Raw genomic sequence first — 7506 nt, 5'->3', positions numbered from 1 at the left:
GGGGCTGCAAAGGAAGGAGCCTGGAGAGTCCAAGGCCTGCACGGGGAGACCATGTTTCAAAAACAAAGAGAACACTTGCCCAGCAGACAGAAGGCCCTGGGGTCGATCCCCGGCACCACACATACACAAAATAACTAAATTAATTAACTAAACTAATTAATTTAAATTAATTTAATTAATAACTAAACTAATTAATTAAAACAAAACCCCACACGAATATGGCTGAGGATACACCTCAGTCGGTGGAATGCTTGGCTAGCATGCATGAAGCTTGGCTAGTATGCATGAAGCTTGGCTAGCATGCATGAAACTTGGCTAGCATGCATGAAGCTTGGCCAGCATGCCTGAAGCCCTGGGTTCTGTCCTCAGCACAGCATGAAACCAGGCATGGTGTTGTACACCTGTAATCCTAGCCCTTGTAAGGCTGAGTCAGCTACACAGGGAATTTGGGTCATGCCTAGGATATATGAGACACACACACACACACACACACACACACACACACACACACACACACACACACAAACCAACAAACCATAGTGAATGCACAGTAGATGCAAAGTGGGTGTATTTCTTTCTTTTCTTTTTTCTTTCATTTTTAAAAAATTAATATTTATTTATTTGTTTGTTTGTTTATTTTGAGACAGGGTTTCTCTCTATGTAGCCCTGGCTGTCCTGGAACTCACTCTGTAGCCCAGGCTGGCCTCAAACTCGGAGATCCACCAACCTCTGCCTCCGGAGTGCTGGGACTAAAGGCATGCATGCATCACCATGTGTCAGCTGTAAAGGTGTGTTTCTGATGGTAGGTCCAGTTTAGAGGCACCCGAGCAGGCCCGCTTTCAATGTATTAAATGAGATGTTTCTCAGAAATCATTAAACGCAGCTTCTGACACGAAGGCCTAATCAGTATTTGCTGTTGTCATTAGGAGGACTAATTAGGAACAGTGTTTGCTCTGGGCCTCACAGCGAAGTAGCTGGGAAGGGGGCAGGCTCTTGTCTTCTGCCTGTTGTCCTGGGCCCCTCTCTCACCATCCAGTGACCTCGGGCCACCAATCCAAGACCCAGCAGCAGACCAGACTGGTTGGAATGAAGTATGAAAGGGGTGGGAATCTGACTGGGTGGAGTCACTGTGTAGCGCCAGGCCTCAGCACCTCCCAAAGGCACCTCCAAAGTCAACCGTCCTGTCACCCCACACCCGAGGGTCAAGAGCCACGATTAACTAAAGGATAGCAGTAGAGGTTGGCCTAGTGGTCCAGGCTTGTCATCCTAGCTACTCTAGAGGGTGAGGCAGGAGGATGGAAAGACCAGCAACTTCCTGATTAAGTCCCAACATTAAAAAGTGAAATGAGGGGCTGGAGAGAGGGCTCTGCAGTTAAGAGCACTGGCTGCTTTTGTCGAGGACCCGGGTTCAATTCCCAGCACCCACGTGGCAGCTCACAACTGTCTGTAGCTCCAATTCCAAGGGATCCAACACCCCACAGAGACAGACATACAGGCACAACGCCAATAAAATTAGATTAAAATTTTTAACCAAAAGTAAAATAAAACTCGGCTGGGGCCATCAAGATGGCTGCTCAGAGGTGGGTAGTAATGGCTCATGGCTTTTTCACACTACCCGAGACTGGGTCTCTCTCTGTGTAGCCCTGGTTGTCCTGGAACTCGCTCTGCAGACCAGGCTGGCCTCGAACTCACAGAGATACGCCTGGCTCTGCCTCCCGAGTGCTAAAGGTGTGCGCCACCACCGCCCGGCTTATGATTCCTAACAGCAAAATTACAGTTATGAAGTAGCAACAAAAATAATTTTATGTTGGGGGTCACCACACCATGAGGAACTGTATTAAAGGGTCGCGGCATTAGAAAGGTTGAGAACCTCTGTTCTAGGACGACAGAGATTGAGTGTAGACCCCATCCCCATTTTCATGTTGAGATTGTCTTCACGAATCCTAACAAGATTCCCTGTCTAAGCTCTGAAGGCATCTTCAGGGAGGCTCTGAAGCCTGATGGAGCCACAGATGAGAGACAGAGGTAGACCAGAGGTGCCCACCCAGCAGACTGAGAGAGTCCAATCTCCTGGGAGTGGAGGGAACCTAAGGATGGGAAGAAATAAGAGAGGGGTGGAGATGGAGTGAGTGGCTGGGCAGAGGGTCATTCTAGACCTAGGCTGCTTCTCCTCGGCTCCATGGACATTTAGGACTGAATACATTTTTGTTGTGGGGCATTGAACTATACTATGTAACATCTGACCTCTCTCCCCACAGGGTGCCACAAGAACCTCTCCAAACAAGGCAGAATATTTCCTGGAGTGAGTGGAAGTGTGGCTCAATGGTCAAGCCCCTGCCTAGAATCCCCCAGTGAGGGGTTGGGGGTGTGGCTCAGTGGTAGAGCCCCTGCCTAGAATCCCCCAGTGAGGGGCTGGGGTGTGGCTCAGTGGTAGAGCCCCTGCCTAGAATCCTCCAGTGAGGGGCTGGGGGTGTGACTCAGTGGTAGAGTCCCTGCCTAGAATCCCCCAGTGAGGAGCTAGGGGTGTGGCTCAGTGGTAAAGCCCCTGCCTAGAATCCCCCAGTTGAGGGGCTGGGGTGTGGCTCAGTGGTAGAGCCCCTGCCTAGAATCCCCCAATGAGGGGCTGTGGGTGTGGCTCAGTGGTAGAGCTCTTGCCTAGAATCTCCCAGTGAGGGGCTCAGGGTGTGGCTCCGTGGTAGAGCCCCTGCCTAGAATCCCCCAGTGAGAGGCTGAAGTGTGGCTCAGTGGTAGAGCTCTTGCCTAAAATCTCCCAGTGAGGGGCTGGGGTGTGGCTCAGTGGTAGAGCTCTTGCCTAGACTCCCCCAGTGAGTTAAACTGAAAAGCTAGTGTGGGTCCTGGTGCCCCTCTGTAATTTCAGCACTGAGGAGGCTGAGGCAGGAAGCCCAGCCGTTCAAGGCTGGCTTGATCCCCTGCCTTCCTTTTTGTTCTGCTGGAGATGGAACTCGGGGCTGTGGATAGACTAGTCTAGACAAGCAATCTGTTTCTCAGCTGTATCCCCAGCCTTTATTGCTGCTTTTTGTTTATTTGGTTTTTGTTTTCTGAGAGAGGGCCGCACTTTGTCGCCCAGGCTTCAGGCTGGCCTTGAACTTGCCCAATTCGCCTGCCTCAGCCTCCTAAGTACTAGTTATGACAAAAGGGAGTCACCATGTCCTGCTTGCTTTTTTGATTTTAATGTGCATTGGTGTTTTGCCTGCATGAATGTCTGTGTGAGGGTGTTGGATCCTTGGAACTGGAGTTACAGTTGTGAGCTGCCATGTGGGTGCTGGGAATTAAACCCAGATCTCCTGGAAGAACAGCCAGTGCTCTTAAACTCTGAACCATCTCTCCAGCCCCTCCAAATGCTATGATTATAGCCATGTTCCACTACACCCCTCAAGTTTCTCATGCTGAATGTTAAGGCTCTTTCAAGGGTCTCCTGCCCAGGACAGTGGATAAGGCCCCAGACTCTGAAGCCACCTTCCCCAAAAAAACACTTAACAAAGTATTTCTGCCTCTCTCTTCCCTCATCTGTCCGAAGCCGAACAAAGGTCTGCGTGGACTTTGGAGTGCCTGAAACATGCTGAGGATTGTTCTAGCAGTCACACTTTCCCCGTGAGATGTCAGGGCTGAGGATGTGGCTCTGTTGTAGTGTCTGCTAAGCACTCATGAGGCTCTGAGTTAAGTCTCAAGCATCACCAAGAGACTGGATGTGGGCACTTGTAGTGCCAGCACGAGGGAGATGGAGGAAGGAGGGTCAGAAGTTCAAGGTCATCTTGGGCTATGTAGCAAGTTCTAGGCTACTCTGGGCTATATGAGACTCTGTCTCAAAAAATTATTTTAAATGAAACAAAGAAACAGTTGTCAGCCCCATAAGGGGGCTCACCCCTGTCATCCCAGCACTCAAGGGGCTGAGGCAGGAGAATTGCTGTAAGTTAGAGGCCAGCCTTGGGTTATAGGAAACTGTTTCAAGAATAAAGTTAAACAAGCCGGACATGATGGTGACGGTCTTTGAACCCAACACTCAGGAGGCAGAGGTAGGCAGATCTCTCTGTGAGTTTGAGGGCAGCCTGGTTTACATAGTGAGGTTCAGGTCTCCCGGGGTCTGACGATGTGAACCTCTGTCTCACAAACACAATATATATTAAAAAAAAAAAAAAAGAATATAATGAGCTAAGTTGTTAGCTCAGTGTGGTGCACACTTGCCATCCCAGCACTTGAGAGACTGCGGCTGGGGGATTGTTGTGAGTTGGAGGCCAGCCTGGGCTGCATAGTGAGAGCTTGTCTAAAATATAAACATGAGGAAAAAACATTTTTTTAAAGCAGGAAACTGCAGCTCAGGAGTTGGGAAGGACTTAACTTTGCACCGCAGGGCCCTGGTCCGGATGGGAGCGACATCCTGGGTCCCCAGGTGGGGCCAGGATGCACGGGGCGGCGGGGCGTCCCAGCGTCCGCAGGGTCCGGGCTGTGCGTGTGAAGGTTACAGCTCGGCGCCGGGCGGGGGCCGCGCTGTTGCTGGGGTCTGCGGGGCCTGCCTGCCTGCGCCCTGCCTCCATCTCGGCCAGCCAGTGAGAGGTACCCGCCGCCGTTGCCAGGGGAAACTCGCCGCCCCGTTACCCAGCAACAAGCCTGGCCCAACCAGGCGCGAGGAGCCCCCAGGCCCCGCCCGCCGCTGCCCATCGCGTGCCCAATGCCAGGCGGGCAGAGCCGGCCCGGCTCCCGGAGACGGCGAGAGCTCTCATTGGCCGCCGCCAAAGTCCTCCCGGATCTGGGGGAGCCCTCGGTGCAGGGCGGGGGGCGGGGGGGGAGAGTGCGGGGGAGCCGGGCCCCGGGGAGCTGCGGGCTGCGCGGGGCTGGCCGGTTGGGGTGAGACCTCGGCTCTCCAAGCTGTCCTGCACCTTTCCAGAGCAAGGATGTGCAGTTTAAGATGGAGTGGGGACGGCCGATGTGCAGAGTGCTCCCTCCACCCCACTGCTGGAAGGTCCCATGGAGTTGGTCTTAGGAAAAACAGCCACCAAGTATGCCCCTTCCATAAAGAGACCTTTGCATGGTGACCCCACGCAGGCAGAGTGACTCAGCCCACGCTGTTAACAGAATTCGGAGTCCTGGCCGTGGAAAACAAGTTGGAAGATTTTCCAGAAAAGAAACCCAACTGTGGCCTCAACAAAAACAGCGGCACGCAAGATACGGTGATGCTGGCCTGTCATCCCAGCCCTCCAGAGGCTGAGGCAGGAGGATTGCCAGGAGTTTGAGGCCACCTTGGGCCACATAATAAAACTCTCAAAAACAGAAAGGTAACACCCTCCCCCCAACACACACAATGGACTCAGCTATGTATGGAATCATGAAAACAAGGACATTGACAGGCAAGGTGTCATATTCCAACCCTCGGCAAGCAGATGAGGCTGAGGCAGGAGGATCTCTGTAAGTTCAAGGCCAGCATGGTCTGCATTCAGAGTTACAGGATGTCCGTGAGCCGCATATTGAGATCCCTTCTCAAAACCAAAACAAACAACAGCATGGGTTAAGTAGGAAGTTCAACATAGCCTGGGCTACAAAACAAGTATATTACCCCTTCTCCCCAGGGAGTATGAGCCCCAGGAGACAAGGCCTTGAGTCCCCTCTAAAAAGGGAGCCAGGCTGGGAAGAGGCCCGGTTCGTAAAGGGCCTGCCAGGTGTGCGTGAAGTCCTGAGTTCAATCCAGAGCACCCTGTAAAGCTGCGAATAGTGATCCATCCCTGTAACATCAAAAATAGGAAGGTAGAGGCGGGATGGTCATGGGGTCAAGGGTATCTCTGACTACATAGTAAGTTTCTGGGGCCAGCCTGGATTAATATGAGACCCAGTCAGGAAAAATTAGGGGGGTGAAGGGGGAGCCAGGCATGTCTGAGTGATCCTTTGAACACGAGGACACACATCTCACCCCACAGGACATAGAGACTCAGGCTTTTGGGAAGCAGACCCTGTGATGCCTCAGCTCCCGGCCTAATTTACCGTACTGGTGTTGGTAGACATGCCTCCCCCCACAAATAGGTCACCGGACCCTCAGATATCTAGTACATCCATTTGGTCACGTGCCCGTCCTCAAGGCCTGCCTTCTTTTCTCTCCCACGGGGACTTGTTCCGAGGGTCCAGCTTGTTGATCTCCCAGAAGCAGGGTTCCTGACCTCACACCTCTTGTATACACTGCTTAGCGCCCAATCCATCCTGTGCTAGGATCCCAGGCCTCAGAACACCACGGACGCTGGGGGCTCTGCCCCCAAACAAGGCTCAGAGAGGGTAAGTCAAACCCCCCAAGTGGACATGGGGAGCATTTTAGGGTGCTCAAGATCTTAGAATTGAAATGGATGTGATGGCTCATGCCTGTAATTGTAACACCCAGGAGACTGAGGCAGGAGGATTGCTAAGAGTTCCAGGTCACACCGGGCTACAGCGTGAGACCCTATTTCCATAAAAACACAAATAACCAGAGCCTAATGATACAGGCCTGTATTCCCAGCTGCTTGGGAAGCTGGAGCAGGAGGATGGAGAGGTTACAGTGTGTCTGTGGTCTACAGGATGACTTCAAGGCCAGCCCGGTGACTTAGAGACAATTCTGTCCTTAGGGGACAACTCTGTCTCAGAAAAAAAAAAAAAGTGGGGGGGGGGTCGGGGGAGTCGTGGATGTGGATGTAGCTCAGTGGTGGTGGGTGAAGCCCCGGGCTCCATCCCCAGGGCTGCTAAATAAACAAACAAATAAATAATAAATAAATAAATAGATAAATAAATAAATAGATAAATAGATAGATAGATAAATAGATAAATAAATAAATAAATAAAATAGCAAGCAAAATCCCCACCAAACACAAAGCAGCAAACGAGTGAGCATTAAGAAAAAGACCCCAGGCCTAGAGGATTCAGAAGTCTGCTATCACCGATCCAGGGCTGGAAGCCCCCAGTCTCCAGGGACCCTGAGAAGCGTTCTTAAGTCACTTTAGAGAGGCCCAGATTCCTCAGTCCCCACCCCAGGGACCCCCCCAGGCGCCGGGCCTTCAGCTCCAGACCCCAGCTCTAGTCCTCCGTGGAGCCCAGGTGCGGCCCGCCCCTTCCCTGGTACCTGGGGGGAGGGGGCGGAGACTAGGATTACTCAGCCTCCAGAATGAGGCGATGACATCATCCTGGGGGGGGGGGTGACTAATGGCCGCACTGGGGGGGAGGCGGGGAAGTTTACCCGGTAACAGCGGCAGCCGCTTGGCCCCGCCCCCAGGAAGTGCAGGAAGGGGGAGGAAGTGCACACAAATACACAAACACACACGTCCTCCCTGCATCTCGCCGCCTCCAGCATCCCACGTGCACTTAGCTTCCAGGGACCAGGGCAGGGAGGGGTGATGTGTGTGTGCGTGCGTGTGTGTTAGTGTGAGTGACAGTTTCCTCTAGGTGTGTGGCCAGTGTGTCAGGGAGTTGTGTCAGAGGGTTAGTGTGTCAGTGCGATGGTTCCCGTCAGCACGCTTAGTACTGTAGGGATATGTA

Source organism: Peromyscus californicus, unplaced genomic scaffold (assembly GCF_007827085.1).
Source record: "Peromyscus californicus insignis strain IS unplaced genomic scaffold, ASM782708v3 Scaffold_4__1_contigs__length_199733344, whole genome shotgun sequence".
Lineage (NCBI taxonomy): Eukaryota > Metazoa > Chordata > Mammalia > Rodentia > Cricetidae > Peromyscus > Peromyscus californicus.
The sequence above is the reverse complement of the archived record's forward strand: the minus strand, read 5'-3'. Positions refer to the sequence as shown.